A 22,325-nucleotide genomic window follows, 5' to 3' on the forward strand; every position below is an offset into this window, starting at 1 on the left:
ATCCAGGGAAAATTACGATTGTGCCCTTCAAATTTGTTCCCTTCTGATATATTTTTATGGTTTATAGAGTGCTATTGCTTGTGACCATTGGGATAGAAGTTTGTGGCCATCTTGGCAGAAGTACGGAAGGAAATCTTCGCAATACAAGAAACAATAGATGCAACTACATTCTTTCTCTTATAAACAAAACAAGTTTTTACTGTTATCAGATAGTCAAAATATTTTTTTATTTATTTTGATTGTGTCAACAGATTCTCTTAATATTTTTACCTAAGTGCCATTAGTTTAATTTCTGACCCAATTCAAATTTCCTGTGGAGGTTAACTTTTAACTCAATCTATTGCAGGAAGAAAAATGGATGAAATGTGAATTATTCTATTACCCTACGTCATTCACAATTAATGGTTCAAAGCTATTGATTGTATTATAGTAATCAAACATAAATAGAATAGTAATGAAATTACATGTAATTGCTGATTACAAACAACTTTTATTCGTTTTCCTTTTCTATTTGAATTGTGGAGGAAAAATATCTCATAGTGATATAATTTAATTTCTTTTGAACCTTAAATATTACATAGCATAATAAGATAAAAACAAAGTATCTGCACACACAATCTAAAAGTGCCTGCAAGTTCTCAATATTTTCGATAATAGAATAATTTTATTAAATCAGTTAACTATTTAATATTTCTATTTATCTTCGACAAAATATATATATATATATATATATATATATATATATATATATATATAAACAAAGGTCTGTCCAGGGCAAATTTACTACCAGGGGTCTGTCCAGACATTTTGTGAAAGCCCCGGTTTTTGTAAAATTGTGAAAAAATTACTCGTAATTTGTGACTATAAAATAAGCGTTAACTCACATTCTTTCAACCAGGGTCCTGCTGTCATGAATTTGTGCAAATAAGGACTGGTTACTGCAAAAAACTTTTTCAAGGAGTTTTCAAATTGTAAATAGATACAAGACTATGCTCAACATTGTAAAATTACAATAAAAAAAATTAAATTTTCAAAAATAAACAGCAATTGCTGCTTCTAAATTAGAGATGCAACATACAAATATTTGGTATTTAGCTTATACTGCTGAACGCAGAATATTCATTTCGGACGAGTAAAGGAAGAAGCATCTGCCGAAGACAAAACTTGATTCGTTTACATGATTTTCTTGTTTTCGCTCCTCGGAAGGGTTTATTCAATTAATAAAACAATAGTGAAGATAAACAAATTTGTGAAGGGTCCGTTAACGGACCTAAATTTCTTCTAAACTACCATTTAGCATCTTCCATGGATTATTATTAAGACTTAATAGAAGAATTCGCTGCCCATCCAGTTTATAAGAAGAGTACTTTTCCACCCCATGCATGTCTGAGAGCATGCCGGGATCCCGAAACACCATGGGAGAAAAGGAGTGTCAGCCACCTTTATTTTTTTAAGAAATATTTTTTTCTCTGTGAAACTTTTTTCTGTATCACCCAGTTGAAAATGTTCACACAATGAAAATAACTTTCAGTGCTAGTAGTGTTAAATGCATGTTTTTATTAAATTCGAGTTGATATTTCACTATGGGCAATGATTTTTAATTTTGGATACAATTTTAAGCTCAAAATTTTACAATAGCAAAATTGTTTTTGAATATATGGGGACAAATATATAGAAATTTACCAATTATAAATTATTTTCATTTGTAGTGACAATTTTTGAAAATATATTCTCACTTCACTATATTTTTGTGTTGATTTTTTAACATAATTTTTAATTTTCACAAAATAGGTACTGCTTAAAAAAACCTAGACAGACCCCTGATATATATATATGTGTGTGTGTATATCTATACATACATACATACATACATATACGGCTTGCGTGTGTGCATCTAATCTAACTATGTAATGTAGATAACTCGGCACTGTAACAATCATAATTTGAAATAAAGGTACAATTGAATTCATGTTGTAACTTACCGAATTTGTATTTAGATGCTTAAGAAGAGATTTATTTAACTGTTCAATATTTTCATGATTGATTATTCTCCAAATGAGGACCCTGTTGTCATCTCCCCAAGTGACAAACTGCAAAAACAAACGCAAATTACAAAAAAGTAAATTAGCACTCGAGTTATTATCAAGACAATTACACATAGTCAAATTCAGGGTGCGTTGCTAGATTTTTCCAACAAAAAATAGCACCTTAAGTACTTTTTAAGCACTCAAAAAATATTTTAAATCACTTTCCAATAAAAAAAAAATCATAATTAGGATCTGCGCAGTAATAAAAAATAGTTTTTGTTCAAGTTCTTAATTTATAAACATAAAATCAATAAAATTCAAATAGAATTTCAAAAACAATCATAAAAAAATAACCAGTTTCCAAGAAATATTTCAGAGAAAATTGAGAATATCATGCATTGTTTGTAATTTGGAACAACAATCCAGACTGAAAAGAAAAAATTGCTTTAGATATAAAGGATAGAAAATTAAGCTCGTTTTACAAATCCCAAATAAAGAGAAAGGCCCCTTTAAGAGATTTTAAAAAACGCAAATCAAAAACAAGCACCTTTAAGAACTTTTTAAAAATGCTATGCACCCTGAAATTTCATAAGCAGGGATGCCACTGGAAAAAAAAGGTTCCCTGTCTATAGTATAAACAATATATTAAGAGGAAACATAAAATGTGTGAGCTACATTAGGATAACTAATACCAGTTTTAATTGCTGGAGAGAAACACAGAACAGTTCAACATACACAAAAAAATAATACAGCAAATGAAATAGTATAGTATAGCTGAATTATCTCTAAATAATCAATAATTTGTACTTTGAGAGGTCAACATTTTGTAAAAGAAGAAATTCCCCGTATTTTCCCAGTTTACCAGAAAAAATTAAAAGTTCCCTGCATTTTCCCCGTTATTTAATATAATTTTTTAATTCCCTGTAATTTCCAGGTGTTCCCCATTCTTTATGTGGAGTGCCAACCCTGATAAAGAACTTAAGGCAGTCAGGAATTTATTAAAGTGATTCTTGCATAGAAATAAACAAAATATAAAGTACTAATTGAATAACCTTATTTTTGATAATAAAAAAATAATAAATATATAATAAAAATAATATATAATAAAAGTAAATATATAATGAATAATAAACAAAAGACAAAGCAAATCATTTCATAAGTATGCAGTTCTTGTGACTTTTCTTGGTAAATCTTTTGGATCCTATATCAACACATAGTTTCCCAAGGTGTTGGCAAATTTTGAAATAAATTCAATTAAAATACTTAGAAAGAGCATTATTAATCTTGTCTATTTAAATTTAAAATATCTAGTTAATTAGTAGGAATTATTAGTAGGACTAACATCAATATCCAAAAATGCAAAACTGATTTTATTAGTAGGATTAACATCAATATTCAAAAATGCAAATCTTTACTAGTAGATTTGACATGAAATCATAAATAAGAGATATGTAATGTACCAACAAGAAATATTGATTGCACTATTTAAGTCAAATAAATATTTTTCTGAAAAAAAGGGAAATAAAACAAGTAAAATCACACTTAATATTCACTATTTGGTTTGTATGAGCTCATTTTAAGGAATGATATTAAATTTTAAGGATGGAAGTTCATATAAAAAGGAATAAAAAATTTTATGAAGCATAAACTATTTAAAAGGAAAATTATACTCCATTATCAATCTCTTAAATTAAAAATGCTTTTGATTGCACTAGTTAGTTTATTATATTTTACTTTGCAAAAACACAAAATAAAACGTAAAATTAAAAATTCGGTTCTTAAGAACCTACATATACAGGACTACCAACTACTATTACTTGTAAAAGCTTTTATAGGGTAGTCATCATCAATGGCTCTACAGCCCAGGGTGGGCCTTGGTCTCCTCACGAAGTATTTTTCCAGGCTAACCTTTTTCCTGCTAGTGTTTTCCAGTTTTTAGTTTTCAAGACCATATATCCGTCTCAAATTCAGCCTGCCTCTTTTTCGTGTGCCAACTGGTCTGGCATTGAAAACTCTTTTTGTGACACGGTCTTCGTCCATTCTTATAGAGTGGCCTTTCCATTTTATTATTTGAAGACACTTTGGTCTTAAAAACTTAAACTTGAAATCACTAGCAAGAAAAAGGTTAGCCTGCAAAAAACTTCGTGAGAAGGCCAAGGCAAACCCAGGGCTATCCAGCCATTGATGATGAGGTTCAGAAATGTTTGCTCAACAAAATTTTTTGATTGGGAAAAACTGATTCTTTGACAGGAAAAAATTAGAATGTAAAACTGGTCCTTGCAAATACTGAGTTGGTCAATGTCTGCAATGTCTCCATCACCTAAGTTTACAGTAAAGACTTGTAAATTAGCAATGCTGAATATTTAAGAAATATTTTACCTCTAAAATTTCAACCAAGTTTTTAAACTTTTCAACCCAAAAGGAATATAAATGTCTCAAAGATCAAAATTTATTCTCTAATGGATAAACAGATCCCAATTTTGCATGGGTTTTTATGTTTTCAGGTTTCTTTTGACATTAGCGAATAAACATATAACTAAAGGAATTTGGTAACACTCTAATTTTCATAATGGCGAACTTCTGTTTGCGAGCATGTCAGTCAATTTTGCTTTAATATGTGTATTTTCTGAGTTTTGAGGTAACAACTTTTTTGAATTTTGAATAAAACTATATTTTTGTCATATTTTGGGGGGGAAAATTGTTTCCTCGTATTAAGTATAGTTTGTCTAAAGTAAGAAATCCCCTGGCAAATTCATCTGGACCCGTGGGGGTGACCATGGTAACGAGGTATAACTATTTCATGTAGGGGTATGGGGTCATTGCTTACAGGGGTCTGTCTGGGTTTTTCTGAGAGGTACCTATTTTGTGAAAATTTAGACTTAATTTGTGAAAAATGAAAAATTATATTAAAAAATCAACAATCAACAAAAATATGGATTTATCATTTCTTACGGGATAATAAAATAAAATTTTAAGAACAAGTATTTTGTGAAACTACCGTTTTTCCTAAACTTGAATTTGTGAAGGTACCGCTAAAAGGGTACTAAATTTGGCCTGGACAGACCCCTGGTTTAGGAAAGATTTTGAAAGGGATATAGAAAGAGGGAGGGGGGGAGAAAGGTAATCTTTTTTTTTTTTGGTCAACTGTGTTAGCCCTTGAGTGAAGAGAAGCTACCCTTCCTGAAATGTGCTATTCTTGCTTCCATAGCAGCAGACAGCCTCAGACTTTGTGGCGGGGGAAGCTCTAATCGTAGACAAACTGCAACAATTGTACCTATTTAGTATCAGATGGAGAAACTTTGACACATTTTGTTTTGTGGGAAATATTGTGCCAATCGTAATTACCATTGGGACAATACATACCATTAGTGATACAAACATTATAAGACAAAATTTTAGGTTTTGTTTTGATTATTTCAAAACAGCAACTTCTCATTTCTACAACATCTGGTAAGACTATTCTAACTTCTGGTAAGAATAAATAATTTTATGCAGTTATATTATTTTCATTTTTCATTCCCATACAATATAGGTATTTTTACAATATTCAAGACAATTGAGATATATTGTCGCAGGAGATTTCCGAGAAAACTTTAGACTCACAGTACACTTATTTTAATATGTCAGCATTAACATAAACTGATTCTAATACTTAAATTTCAATGCAGCAAAAATCAGGTGGAAAAGGTAAAGCACATAAAATTTGCTCATTGCTTACATCTCTTTAAAAAATGATAATTGGAAAAAAGTATACTGGTTTACTCAGCAGTTACCATCCTTAACGTAAAGAAAGGTAATTTGCTGGAGAAAGAAAGACATATATTAATACACATAGAAAATAACATACTTTTGTAACATCATGCGATCCCCAAGCTACTGTAGTAACTTCATAAGAATGTCCCGGAAATTCGAATTTTTGATAAACAGGTAGATTAACCTATTAAATAACAATAAATACTTCTATTATTGATCATATATGATTAAGAAAATATGATTAAGAAAATATGATTAAGAGGAAATGATACATGAATATGAAAATAAATTAAAAAGTAAGAATTCTGCTAAAATTGAAAACACAAATTGCAATTTTTCTTAAATATAACTTTTTTTACTTTATAACCTTTTTTAAAACAATTATATTAGGAGAAGATTTTATTCGATTCCTACTTATTAGTTCATTATTATCTTCTTCAAAATTTCAATCTTTAATTAAAATACATTTTATTTATCCACTCAAATACGTTAATTTTAAACTTGACAGTTGATGTTAATACAGTTTTTTTTTTTCAAATATTAATTCATTCATTAAATAGGGATGAGCAAAAAACGAAATGGATATTTCTGATGGGTAAAGCGTTAATCATTGTTTTAAATTTTACAATAAGCAATTCCGTTTACCGCATATTTTAATAATAACATCAGTAATAATTTTTAACTTATAGCTCTACTATTGATAAACACAAATAGAGAAAAATTGAAATCAATACCTTGGTTCAACTAGAGTTACAAACATTAGGCCTACAACCAGGGGGGGGGGACAAGTTTCTTCCAGTGGAAAAAAAACTGCGCCATAAGAAACAGGTATCTTCTAACTCAAATAGAATAAATGGAAGAAAAAAAAATTTTTTTTAGGAAATTCCTAGTCAGTTTTTAATTGCAATTTAGCTTAAATAATACTAGTAATTTCCATTCTATTTAATAGATCTTTTTTTAAAATAAGTGAAAATTTAAACTGAATTAAACTTATTAAAATTAAACCTAACCAATTACTTAAAAAATTAAAACTACAAATAACACGCTAATTTTTAATAATCAAATACTAAGTATGAATACTCAAAAACTACTCTTTAATATATGTTGATTTTAAATCTCTATATAAAACAGAAATAAATAAATTGTTTCTTATTTAAGTATTTATGAAAAAATTGTTTGTTTTTTGATACTATATTATATTTAAATTCTATTGTATTAAATAAATTATATTACTATTTAATTAATTCTGTTCTACTACAGTTAATTCCTGAAATATTAATTTTAAGATTGAAATATATCTATGATACTTATTACAGAACAATTCTATTAGTTTTTTTTCATTTCATCCAGTTACTTACAGTCCTGGAAGAAGCAACCGATAAGATTTGTGTCGAGCACTAAGTTTGACTTTTCTGAACTTATAACTCCAGTTAAATCTCCCCATAGTATTAAAATAATTACATATTCTATTTTACAACATAACATTTAAAGTATATTTAAACAAATATCAAGTGTTAATAGAGTGCAAAACAATTATTAAGAAAGAGCTAAGTCATGTATACACATGTTTGCACATAAGCATCTCAAGACATTAAAATAAGGGTAATAATGTTTTACGTCAAGTATTTAAGAACATATTATTCACATACATACACTAACATAATGCGGCTAATCAGTAATACGTAATAGAAATAAAAATAAATGAAAACTTGACTTTCCAAATTACTTAACATCACATTCTGAACGTTTAGATGAAATTTCAATTTTCAAGCACATGATTGAAATCCAACTGCATGTATTAAAAACAAATTATCTCTAATAGTAAAATCTAACACCTCTGAAAGCGAAGCATTTTTAGTCTTTGAATAAAAATTAATTTTATCAAATTATTGTTTATATATTTTGCGGAGTTAATTTTATTGGAGTTAACTTTTAAATGTATAAAAAATTAAAAATAAATGCAGCATATTTTTAAAAGTAAACATTTTAATATATTCTACATAAATTTATTCAATATTATGTAACTAAAGAGTTTCATTATATAAAAATAAAATAAATAAATAAGGACTTTATTTTTTGTTGATTAAATACATTATCATTAAGTCAAAAAAAAACTAATTTTAAAAAGTATTTAAATAATTTACATAGCTGCCAACATGGATAGGAAAAACTCCAGTAGATTTCACGAAATAATATAAATTTCATGATTATTGTCGCAAAGTGTACTAAATATTTTACGCATAGGAAATTTTAGGAATTTTATAGTCATCAAAATAGAAAAACTGCCATATTTTCCAGTTATGATTAAAATTAAATGTATAATGTTAACTCATAATTTTGAACAGTAAAGAGGCATTTAATTCATCAAAGATAGTTAAAAGATTATTTAATTAATTTAAAAAGCAAATTCGGAATGAAAATAAACTTAACATTTTGGAAAAATTTTAAACTAATATTTATAAATGAGGCTCGCTTCATTATGTATTAGTAACACTTATTTAAATATTCAAGCAAGCAATAATCTGCATAAAATTTTTATTTCAGGTGAGATTTTTTAAGGAAATTTACCCAATTTTAGGGAATTTTCTAAAATATACAAAAATCAGGATTTTTATGAAACCAGTTGACCAGGAGAAACTGACAAAATCCAGTAGTCAACCGGAAAAACCAGTAGAGTTCGTAGTTATCAATCTAATGTTTTAAGAAACATATCTTAAATTTAAATAAATAAATGAATAAAAAAAAGTGGAAATAATGCTTATTAATAAGAACTATTTCATATAATTACATTGCTGATAAGGAAAAAAAATAATCGCATCAATGAATTAAGTTTTCGTAATGCCATATAATGGATTGAAAAAGATTTGCTTTAAAATGAGTGATCATTATTAATTGCAAAAACTCCATGGACATTCATAGCTGATTGCGAATTTCCCTGAAAACTCTAAGTTTTCCCTTTGAACACCCAGAACTAAGTTATTTTTTTCCACCTGTCTTGACGTTTTGCTTAAACTTAAAGAAATGTGGCAGATAAGTTAAAATGAAATAAAACTTACTTTCCAAACATAAGCTTGATTGCTGCTGGAACCACAAGCTAAGTATTGATCAATTGATCATCAGCACTTAATGCTAATTTTATGTAATAGGTATTACATTTGAATCCATCATAAACAGTTTCTGTTAAAATACAAATGAAATTAGCTATATTTACTAACTAAAAAAATTTTAAGAAAGGAGTTGTTAAAACTCCAGCGAAAAATTACAATTACGGGAATAATAAGTTTACATTTGGTTATTGTACAGTGAGCAGTAGTTTTACCTGTTTGCAATCAGATACAATTAAATTTTATAGAACATAGTACTTCGGGAGAAATCCTTCATAAGTAACTCTCTTTCACTTACTGAAATTATTTAAAATTTTGTATAGAAAAATAGTGTTCATGTGAACTTAGAATAAAGCATGAAATTTCAAAAGCTGGAGAAAAAAATTTCAAAGCATCAAAATGTAAACAAATTACAACATGATTATTTAGGATTTATTATTTACAGGTCTGGAAGTCCAAAATATAAAAATTATGGGAAATTTATGAATGCTGATTCTCTAATGGAAGTAATTTCTAATACCAACAAGGATTCATAGATATTCAATCGGTTATACAGAGTGCATAGCCAAATCTTTCAACAAAAAATAAGCACCTTTTAAGCACCCAAAAAATATTTTTAAGCACTATATACATTAACAAAATGCAAAATAATTTTTTAAGACTTTAGATGATTATGAGAAAATAACTAGTTTCTGACAAAGAACTCTTTTTCTTGATTATTATTAGCATTATAACATGGACAAGAGATTTTTCGGTTCGGAGGGTGAAAATCTGAAATTGAGAATGTCTTGCAAAATGCAGTAGAGTTGCAGATGAGAAGGCAATAATCTTACCGAACCCACATGCGGATTCGAAATGATTATTAAAATCTAAGTTTGAATTTTATTCTAATCGACATTAATTTCAAAAAGTTTGGGATCTTTTAATTGAATAAATTTGAATTTCTATGTAACAATCTGCCTATCCTTAAGAAATAAAAACATTAACGTAACTATCTACAACTTTAAAAAATATTTACATTGCAGCACAAGTTATAAATAGTTACCAAATATTTAAGTATCTTGTTAGGATCAAATCTTGCATTCTTATTTAGTACTCAGGAATAAAAATGTAAAATATTTGTGAAAAAACTTGAGGTTTTCACCAAAACCCCAATAAATCTCAGGTTTTTGATGTAAAATCTAGATGGGATGGGATTTTTCAAACCCTGTTTATTACAGATCTGTTTAATTTTTAGTACAATCATGAGTTTAAAAAAATTTTACTGCTTCTTATTAATTTACAGTTACTAATTACACATTGAAATATTATGCAAATTTATTTAATTCTTCCAAGAATTTTGGAAATAGTTTTCGTTATGGATACTAGTTCAAAATTTTTTCTGATACTTCGATTCTTAGGGTTTTACTTTGTTCCTATGAGCAAAAACATTACCAGTAGAACTGAATTTTTTGAATTCAGTCAATTTTGAAGGTCAGTTTGAGTTTTCCACTTCAGTACCTTAGAACTCCTCCCCCCCCCCAAAGCACTATCTCTTCCATGTGCAGTATTCCCCTTGTCCACACTCTATTCTTTTCCTTTAGAATGTCACTCTTCTTATAGAGTATCATTCTAGGCAAAAGGCAGTATATATTAATGAAAGAACCAATGCATTAATAAAAGGACATACTTTTTTCTCCTTGCCCGTAGCCCTCTCACACACATCCCTTCTTGTCTCTCTAAAATGCTTTACTCTCGGTGCATGGTCTAATTCTAGGTGATAAAAGAATGACTATTTGTTTTAAAACAATGAGCTGAAGAAATGTTCTTATCAACTATAGTGATGCTGAAAAATTAAGCACCTTTAAAAACCTTCAACCAAAATTAAGTACTATTAAGGGCCCTTATTTTCCAAAATAAAAGTTAAGCAGTTTTTAAGGACCGTGGGAACCCTGATCATTAATTTTATATTTCTTCCAAAGAACCCACAATTTTTAAACATTTAAAAAAAACTACCAATATGACAGGATTTTTATCACTTGGAAGAAAAATCAATAACATCAATAAATAATCCTCAACACGTTTTTATCAGCCTTAATTAAGTAGTGATGAAGAGACTTTTCATATGTTAATAATAGATTTCACATGCCTTTCTTTTGTAAAATATGTAGATTTTTTTTTATTTGGAAATCTTGCAGCATTTTAATTAACAGTAGGTGCTGATTAAAGATGGATGGAAATTAACTGAACAGCTAATAGCATGCTTGTTACTATTAGCTGTTGAACTTTTTGACAATATATATATTTGTAAGAACAAATATAAATATATACAGGGTGTTTCACAACTTCTGGGCAAAAATTTAGGGAATAAAAAACATCTAAACAAGTAATTTTTACCATGTAATGAATAGATGGAAAGAAAGCAGTGAAACACTAAGAGGTATCCATTACTGTTACAGAAAAACCAAATGAATAGAGGAGATAATTAATTGGACGAAAATTAAATGATGTGCACCACCAACAATTACTACTCTGCAGTTTCTGTAATGTTTGAACAAATGTTGGCAAGAAAATTAATTTAGAACCTCTTTTATTTATTTGGTGTTTCTTCATTTTATGTGACAATAACCTAGTGGTCCACTGCTTGCTTTTTGTCAATGTATTGGATGGTGAAAAATGCTTATTTAGATGTTTTCTATCGCATTTGCCAGTGAGTTTGCCTTTAAAATATTTGAAAGTGAGTTTCAAAATATTCTGCATACTGTCAAAATATATGTATATCAGATAAAACTTTTGAAAAGAACACAGAAACTAAAAGGGAAAAATGCATAATTATGTTTAACAGGGGAAAAGCCTAATATACTTACATCATATAAATAACATATGATTCTGAAGTTTAAAAATAAATATTAATATTTTGTGACAAATTTTAAATTATTTGTCTGTTTTTTACCAAAGGGCAATTTTCTGATGTCTTCAGACTCACTTTAAAATGAATTTTTAGATAAAACTACTATCAGAAATGTTCAATGATTTTTTGATATCCTATTTTTAAAAATAATCAAAAATTGTAATAGAGTTTAATAAACTATAAAAAATAATTAATCCAAAAGTAATAAGTATACGAAGTAAATTCTCACTCGATCAAACTAAATTTTTTTAAAAAACTGGCAAATTTTCTGGTTTGCTCAAAATACAAATCTTCAGGTTCGGTGCAACAAAAACCTGAACTCATTTCTACAAAGTTTACAAAGAGAACACAGCAATAAATAATCAAGTCTTACTTCTGCACATGTTGGATGGATTCCTATTGTTGCATCAAAGTCAGCTTTTGTAGCACCTAACTTCATGCCTAGCGCAAATCCCTGAGTGACTTCTCCAGCATTTGGTCCCAAGTAATGAAATCCTATTACTTTTTCCTAAAAATACAATTGCATATATAACAATGTAGAATATACATAGCTGCTAACATAAACAAAGAAAAAAGACAATACTTTTTATGATATGGAAATTTTACGACAATTAATGCACAATTTATGAAACATTTCATTAACAAAAATTTCTAGTGACTAATAGAGAAAACAAAATACAAAATTGTATTACACTAACTACTAGAAATTTAATGCTTTAGGGTCTGGAAGTGCTTCAGGTTTACTTCCCATCTGGTATAATTATAATAATAATGAAATAAATTTAACTGTAAATATGACAACACGCAGTATTATTACCTTATACGCAACATTGTACCCAGTAAGTAAAAGTTCCACGCCATGTTTACTGCATTCTTACATTCACAATTTCAAGTTGTAGAATACATTAAACTCAATTTTGATACTTGTTAAACATATTCTTGAATAATAAATAGGTTAGAAACCCACAGAACAAGATGTAAATATTCTGGAATTAATTTTAAAATAAAAATGGTCTAAAATCATAGAAAGGTTTCAAACTAATTATAATAAGTTTAAAAGTATCTTATTAACTATCCGTCTGAATTTTTTGTTATTTAAAAAGCTAGAAGATTTCAGGTTTCATCGCGATTCAAAATAAAAGTCAAAACAACATTTTTAGAAAACTCAGGACAGTTTCTGATGCAATACATACTAAATTTTTTTTAAGGGGAAATGGAGGGCGGAAAAAAGTAGTGTAATCCCCCGATTTGAAAGTTTGCTTATGAGGCATATTTCTTTAATTCCCAACAACATAAAAAAAAGGGGGGAAATAACAGTCAACACCTTCAAATAAAAAATTAAAATAAGAAAAGGTTTATCAAAAATGACTTTAAAAAATGGTGCGATATCACGAATGCTAACATATGGTAACAAATCTCAGATCTTTCTTGTAAACTCTATTTTGAATCTTGTAAATCCAATTCAATGTGAAGATAGATCAAAATAAATTAAGAAGAAAACTGATAATTATAGTTATCTTTATGCAACAATAAATTGAAGAAGACTGCCAACTGCTGTGATTTTGGCATTATTGATAATAGTTAATGAATATTCACGAAATAACATGAACATTCACACAAAAAACTTGAAATAAAATGTTTGTGCCAGTGAGAGCTTGATAGTTTGGTGTATAAGCAAACATCCTATTTTTTTATTACGAGATAGAAAATTTCTGGTACATTAGCTTAAGGTAAGCTGAATAAACCAAATATGTATATTTTTAAATTAAGAAAAATATGCATATAAATAATCGATTATTATATTATTAAGCACTTAAAAAATTATTAAAAGGAATTATTCCAGTCAAAAAAATTTCACATTGTTCTGTTACATTTGCCTTCAAATAAAGAGGTATAACGCTATTGAATCTGATACAGTCTAGAGACTTTAAATTAATAGCTGTATAGTATGCTTTAAAAGTTTTCATTGTGTAGTATATTTCGGAATAGTCTTGAATAAATTATCTTAACTTTTCTTATTCTTAATTTTTAAACTATTTTATGTAGTAGTAGACATTTAAATCCAAAGCTTTCAGAATTTTTAGTAATTTTGCCAACATTTTAAGTTTAAACATTAAAGTGGCATAGCAGATGAACTTTTAAATTATTTATAAGTAGTGGTGTGTAAAATAAGTTCAAGTGAATAAAAAATAATACATTAGAACTTAAGCTTAGCTACCACTATAAGAAATTTGCATTAAAATAAATTGCAAAAGCCTAGAGAGTTGGCAGTTCTGTAGAAGCAATAAAACTAGTAAAAAAAAAGTGCATGTTTTTAAAATGATTTTCTTAGAAACTTTTTAAATTTCAAGAATTTTCATCTAAAATAAAGGCTGTGAGTACTTTTTATAGAAAATTGATATAAAAAGGCAATGTTAGTGGAGTTAGCAACTCTAATAATAATAAAAATTTTAAAAAAATAAATAAAGACTTACATTATCAGTTTTAAAGCATATTAGTTTCGCATAACAAACACTTCCTTCTCTACAGTCCACTCGAGAGGTTAGAATGGTAGACCTGTGTAAAATAAATAAATATTTGATAATCGTGAAGTTGGAACTATAATAGAAAACTCTATCTTATGGACAGAAAAGGAGCAACCCTGCCAATAAATAATAAATAAATAAAGTTGCAGAGAATAAAACATAGAATAAAAAAGTATCCCTGCAAATGCTGGTTTAAAAAATAGCTAATGGCAAAGCATGTACCTCAATATTTTCTTTTCCATAAGTGTCTATTGCTTTTTCTTCAGAAAATCCAATACATCCACACTCTAAAGGAGTCGCTATATTATTGTAATCACACTAAAATATAAATGCAAAAAGTTAAGAAACTATAATTAGGAAGAAAAACATCTAAACCATACAAAAAAAATTAATGCTTTTTTTTTAAAGATGAGATTGAGAGATAATGTTAAAATTTTATCATTGAATTGAGATGATCACATTAATTTTAATACTGTTTTAATAAATTTTATATTAAAATTAAACAAAAATAATAAATTTTTAAATGTTACCTTAACCTTTTGCCAAATAATACATTAGATAGGATCCCGATCAAATATATGTAGAACAGATCATAAAAATTTTGTAATAAATAATACTTATACAAGAAGATCATACTTTAATAAATTTAAAACATTATGAACACACGGCTGTTACACTTTGATTTTGAATTGAAAGTAAAATCTATCAAAATTCAAAGAAAAATTACAAAAAAATTATGTTTATGTAGTAAAATTACATACATCTGTCTAAATTGAGTTTTATTATCTAGGTAGAAAAAAAGACAGACAAAGAAATTCTTTGCGTGGCTGTTAAGATCTATCTTCTATGTTGACTACTATAAATTAAATAAAATTTGGAAGGGAACATTATGAATATCATTGCTATTTTAAACCATTATAATTTGACTGTGTGGTAAATAATGATTAATTTCTCATTCTATTGGTAGTCTACCAATATTGGCCTGAGTAATATTTGGCCAGCTATAACTATTTCTATATAATTTCAAGAAACCAAAATAAATTGAAAAACCATCTGTAAAGAAAATATTTTAACATAGTCATAAGTCATGCACGATTGTCATTCAAAAATAATCATAAAGTATTTTTTATAATTATACATTTAATTAATATTACATTTAACCATCTTCTCAACAAATACAACCCATGAAATTTTTCTCAGTTTAAATATATTAGAGTAAATTTATTCTCTTACATCTTTCTACAACTGCTTTATAGATTTACATAAAAATTTAAACATTGAAATTTAAGGATAAAAGGTTTGCTGCTATGTACAAACAACTCTATTTTATAAAATAGTTATTATTAAATTACTACCACCTACACATCTTGTATTCTGAAACTTTAAAGTAAAAATTTTTAAACTGAGAGAGAGCCTTGGTAAGAATCAAAAGTTATCACTAGCAAAAGCACAGACCCCTCATCCATTCTTGATTTAATATTACATCGTGCCTAAATTTACGTTTTTCTTTTCATAATTTTCCAGCAGGAGGATGTGCACTGTTTTGAGTTCATCCCGTTTTCATTATTAAAACAGGGTATATGGCCAATTTTTTCATCAAAAAATATCTTTTAAAAACTAAAAATATTTTTAAGTACTGAAAAAAGTATAAAAAATGATATATACGTAACAATAAGAGATAAATAACAAAAAGTTTCAAACAACTCTATTTTTGATTATATTAGCCATCATGAAACATTTTATGCACAATTTTAAATGAATTCAATATTGTGTTGCTAATTCTAATTTTTAATTGATAATTACTTTAATCACTTTAGCAAAAATTAATTTTAATTTAAAATTGTGAAAATTATCATTATAAATGAAATAAGTGAAAGGTATTTAAAAATATATATACTCAACAAAAATATTTAATTATTTTTATTAATCATACCGAATTGATAAAGATGCGTTCAGAATTAAACAAACTGAGAAAACCTTTAATAAATTCATTTTACAGATGTAAACTAGTGCATGGTCCCTGAATTTTGTCTGGTAGAAGGTCCTAATGTTAAAAACTCTCACAATTAAAAGATCTCAATTAGTTCACTTTTTTAAACAAAACTGATAAAAGGAGGATGAAAATTTTGATGGTGAAGCTCTGTGATTGTTCACTGCTCAAGCCTCTCATAATTCATTTAATACGTAAAAGAATTGGCTTTTCATATGGCACAGACAAATGCAACATTACATTGAAACGTAATGTGAAAACTTATGAACAGAACATTGCAGAAATTAAGGTTCTTGTACAATTCATAGACAATTGACAGGGCAAGAAATAATCCTATTTTAAAAAGAAAAAATTAAGCACCCATTACAAACAACAAAAAAGCACATTTAAGGCTTCTAAAAACGAAAATAAGCACCTTTATGCACCTTTTAAAAATGCTAAACAGTCTGAAAAATACTAAATTTTTATATCTCTGTTACTTAGAAACGTAACACTTTTTTGTTCAAAAAATAAATAGATAAAACTTATATCTTAAGTTCCTAGTCCAAAAATAATCAAATATAATTTTGCATATATGGATTGCGATTACTATAGCAGAAACTGAGTACTCTTTCAATCAGCATAAGTTACGAGTTGTTGTATCTGGTTCATTCTCTTGCCATTTGGCTAGCATGTATTTTCTTGTTGACTGTTAATAATTGTTTGAGACAGCAAAAGGCTTATTCACGCAAGCATTTGCTTGCTAAAACAACATGTTAGAAATAAAAATTAACTAGCTATGCTATGTACACAATAATACAACAGACCAGAAATAAAAGTAAAGCTATATCAAGGTTGCCAAATAAGGGATTTTTTTTCTTCTTGTTTTTGAAAATCAGGCAATTGTTTCTCTTTATAATTAAAATTTAATTAGTGTGTTGTAAGGACAGCATAAGAAGCATATTAACTTATTTATAAATAAACATTTTACTGTAATATTCATTTTCTCCTATATTAATTGGTACTTTTTTAATCATGGATTTAATCATTCTCAACAAAAATCAAATGCTGCAAAATACTTATAAGGCACCCCTGAAATTTTAAAGAAAGATTTGCGTCTTAGTAAGGAGCGGTTAAACAGTATAGAGGTTACAATCTGTAAAGTTACAAAATCAACATGTTTGCCATGATATTTGTTAAAGTTATTAATAATCATATTTATAGAAACAATGTATGAAACCAAATAATTTAATTAAATAGATTTTAGAAATATAATTATAAGAAATAAATTTCTGATTTATAAGAAATAAATATACATTAGATAACTTATAATGTCTGCATTTGTTATATGTTTGTTTTTATGAAAAATGTCAGCACTATAGCAACATATGCAATCAATAAACAGTAGACAAACAAAATGAAAAAAGAATGGAATAAAAATGAGAAAATTTTCTTACGAAACAAGCAAAAATACAAAATTTTCTCAATCTTTAAATTATGGAAAGAAAAACAGAATCATTATGAAAAATAATGTCTATACTCTTATTAATCCCATCATCTTCCTGGTTTGCGTACATTACTAACTGGGAATAAAAAAAAAAGACCATATTTGCTACATATGATAAGAAAATATATTCTTATAAGAGAGGGTAATGGGAAAGGAGCACTCATTTGGTATTGATGGAAATTGCAGGGGACACTTGTTCAGTTTAATACAGGACATGCACTCTATTTACTACCAGTACCAATCTGTTGAATAAGTATACAAATTGGATAGTCACAATTTAATAAAATAATGTTTAGCTAAACATATCGCATAGACATTACCTCACAATTTCTTGATAAAATAATGACAATTGAGAAAAATAATATACCTGGGTAGAACTATTTCCATAGAATCGACGAGCAAGTAGCAACCCTGCCTCTATTGCAACAGCTGTCAATTCTAGCTTTCCCACCAAAATATCCCCAATTGCATAGATCTATGGAACATTAGTTTGTTCATTCACAACGGGAATTTTACCATTTCTAAAATAGAAAGTTATAAATGTAAACAATTTCTGAAAAAATTCATACAAATCATTATAATCTTTCAAGGTTGGCTGATTTAAACCAAATAAGTTTTAATTTTTTAAGAAACAAAGTTTGATTTTTTTAAAAAACATTTTCAAAAATTTAATTTTTCATTATTTATTTAATTAAAATAATCTTAGTATGAACAGAAGATGTCTAAAACTTCTTTAAAAAAATAGAGTGTCACCAAACTTATGTTCGGATAGTTTTAAAAAATAATGTAAATAATGTAGTTATTGAATGGGTTAAGACAAAGAGTGAAAGAAGTTTTTTTTCTTCACTTTTTTATCGAGATAAAGATGCATTATGACTGACACAATCAAAAGCATAAATAGGAATGAAGTACTATACCGAATACTTTTATACTAGTACTTTATACTCCTTTTGGGCATTTTCATTATACACTATTTTAGTTAATGCAGCATTATGTTAATAAGCATACTGTAAAATGTTAAGCCCCATTATATTGAAACAAATGAAAAAAGTATTTTATTTTTTATTGATTTTTACAGCATTAGAACTAAAATTCATTTTTAGTATTTTATTTAAAGCATTGCTTAATGTAGCATTCTAATTTAATTCATAATTGAAATCATGATTTAAATCAGTTTATTTAAAAAAATAATTGAAAAATCTACCTACTGATATAAATAAATGATTTAAATTTTAATCAATTTAAATTTTAAAATTTTCAAAGTTTTAAAATTTCTTGTTATTAAAAAGCTTCAGTTAGAAAAACCATATTAATATTTGGCAGTCTAATGAACTCCATAAATTTTGAGTTTAAATTCTAAAAATTTTATAATGCTTACAAATTTTTCAGATTGCAAAACAATTGCGAAAATAGTATAGTCTTCAATAAACAGCATTATTTTATATGATGAAAGAACTTTAAAAAAAATGTTATGACTTAAAAAAAAATGCAGTCTTGAAAAAGAAAATAAATAAATAAAAATTACATACTTGGGATTAACTTTTACACCAACAGTTTCTAATCCAATGCCAGTAGTACAGGAATCACCACCAATAGCAAATAATACCTGAAAAATTTGTTGGTAAAAAATTTACAAAATAGCATAACAAAGTAAAGCATAATTGTATCAAGACATCAAACACGATTACTTACTATATCATATTCATCAGCAATTTCTTCACCTGATTCCATTATTCCAATTACTCTAAACATGTGTTAAGCAGATTCATTTTTCTCAATCTATAAAATAAAACAATTACAAACATTGTAAGAAACAACATATTTTGTACACATACAAATGGTCCTTATTTTTAAGAGCAAGTACATTGAACTAATAAAAAAAGAATTTAAAAACAATTTATAATACATAACAATATATTTTAACATAACATAAGAATAACAATATATTTCCATATAATGTAGAGTAAATTTAAAAAAAAACTATTTCATAGGAAAACAATACAAAGTGTACAAAAAATATTTATTTATTTCAAAAGTATAATCAAGTTATGAATTCATTCCTCATAAATGTTCAATACGCAATAATTTTGTTATGCACTATACATCAAGGCTGAAATGACCTTCTTACCAAACTTTAGGCACCACGTCTGTATCGATGCTGGAAATTGCAGCTGATACGGGCTTACAAATCAATTATGATTTAACTACTTGGAGATTCTTTACTAACCCTCACAGGAAAAAATTACATAGAGTGAAATCTGGAGAGCATAGCTGCTTATGCATGAGTGAATTGTTTGTGGTAGATACATAACCAATCGACCCCTGTATTAACATGTTATAAATAGTTGTTTTTCAGCCCCTTTTGTTGTCACATAATTGTTTAAAGATGAATGGACTATTTAGTGCCATTTATTGATCACCATTCAAAATTACTTATATTACTTCGCCATGTATGTACATTGTCAATAAAAATATTTATTTCATGTTGCATAGTACACCTACTAAGCAACATTGGAAAATTGGATTGAGAAACATTGACAATTCTAGGTGAGCCTCAATCAAATTAGGATTTAGTTGTTTAATCAATAACATTGAAATCAGGCTTTTATTTTGATTTGCTTAGTATTTCCTAAAGTTATGAATTTGGCAGACCTAGCTTTGAACATGGAATTTTGTTCAGATAATGAAACAGATCCTTATCCTTATAGTTAACAAAATTACAGCTTCAATCAAATTTAGGACAATATTTCAAAAAACATTTTAAATAAAATAAATGGTTGCTTTGTATACCATTTTAATATGATGTTTGCAAAAATATCAAGAAAGATCAATTTTTATTATTATTTCAAACTCGAATATTTTATTCTTCAATTATAATTTAAATCATAATTTCAATAACAAAGAGAGTAAATGTATCAGAACAATTTTATATAATTTTAAATACTGTTGCAGCTTAAAAGCCATTTTAAAATCTAAATGTATATATACCTTTGTAGGAACACAAGGTCTGAGAAATTTTATGCCTTCCCCCTGCATGTAGTTGCCAATTCTTTCAGCCATGTCTTGATCGAAGCCTCGAAGCAAGATAGAATGAACCGTGACATCCAACCCAATTCCTGCTGTAAATTCAGTACATTCCAAAACAACATATGAAGATCCAATGAATAACGTTTTTCCAGGACTTTTTTCCAAAGAGAAGAGAACATCACTAACAAAGAAAAAAAATAATAGCAATTAACATTTCATATAAAATATGTTGAGATCATAATTTTCATCCCTAGTAGTTAACAAAAAGGAAAAACTAATCTACGAATAACCTTTTGTAGGTTGATATTACTCCTCCCTTTAATAGGGCGAGTTGAAGCTTAAAAGCCATTTTAAAATCTAAATGTATAGATACCTTTGTAGGAACACAAGGTCTGAGAAATTTTATGCCTTCCCCCTGCATGTAGTTGCCAATTCTTTCAGCCATGTCTTGATCGAAGCCTCGAAGCAAGATAGAATGAACCGTGACATCCAACCCAATTCCTGCTGTAAATTCAGTACATTCCAAAACAACATATGAAGATCCAATGAATAACGTTTTTCCAGGACTTTTTTCCAAAGAGAAGAGAACATCACTAACAAAGAAAAAAAATAATAGCAATTAACATTTCATATAAAATATGTTGAGATCATAATTTTCATCCCTAGTAGTTAACAAAAAGGAAAAACTAATCTACGAATAACCTTTTGTAGGTTGATATTACTCCTCCCTTTAATAGGGCGAGTTGAAGCTTAAAAGCCATTTTAAAATCTAAATGTATAGATACCTTTGTAGGAACACAAGGTCTGAGAAATTTTATGCCTTTCCCCTGCATGTAGTTGCCAATTCTTTCAGCCATGCCTTGATCGAAACCTCGAAGCAAGATAGAATGAACCGTGACATCCAACCCAATTCCTGCTGTAAATTCAGTACATTCCAAAACAACATATGAAGATCCAATGAATAACGTTTTTCCAGGACTTTTTTCCAAAGAGAAGAGAACATCACTAACAAAGAAAAAAAATAATAGCAATTAACATTTCATATAAAATATGTTGAGATCATAATTTTCATCCCTAGTAGTTAACAAAAAGGAAAAACTAATCTACGAATAACCTTTTGTAGGTTGATATTACTCCTCCCTTTAATAGGGCGAGTTGAAGCTTAAAAGCCATTTTAAAATCTAAATGTATAGATACCTTTGTAGGTACACAAGGTCTGAGAAATTTTATGCCTTTCCCCTGCATGTAGTTGCCAATTCTTTCAGCCATGCCTTGATCGAAACCTCGAAGCAAGATAGAATGAACAGTGACATCCAACCCAATTCCTGCTGTAAATTCAGTACATTCCAAAACAACATATGAAGATCCAATGAATAACGTTTTTCCAGGACTTTTCTCCAAGTAGAAGAGAACATGACTAACAAAGAAAAAAAATAATAGCAATTAACATTTCATATAAAATATGTTGAGATCACAATTTTCAACCCTAGTAGTTAACAAAAAGGAAAAACTAATCTACGAAT

At 27.7% G+C, this 22,325-nt stretch overlaps 1 pseudogene; it reads right to left on the minus strand.

Moving 5' to 3' along the window:
- Nucleotides 1-5,873: 5,873 nt before the first annotated feature.
- On the minus strand, nucleotides 5,874-22,197 carry LOC147803220 (thioredoxin reductase 1, cytoplasmic-like; annotated as a pseudogene).
- Nucleotides 22,198-22,325: the final 128 nt, after the last annotated feature.

This window comes from Parasteatoda tepidariorum, chromosome 9, assembly GCF_982258835.1.
Source record: "Parasteatoda tepidariorum strain Cologne lab strain chromosome 9, Ptep-v5.0, whole genome shotgun sequence".
Classification (NCBI taxonomy): domain Eukaryota; kingdom Metazoa; phylum Arthropoda; class Arachnida; order Araneae; family Theridiidae; genus Parasteatoda; species Parasteatoda tepidariorum.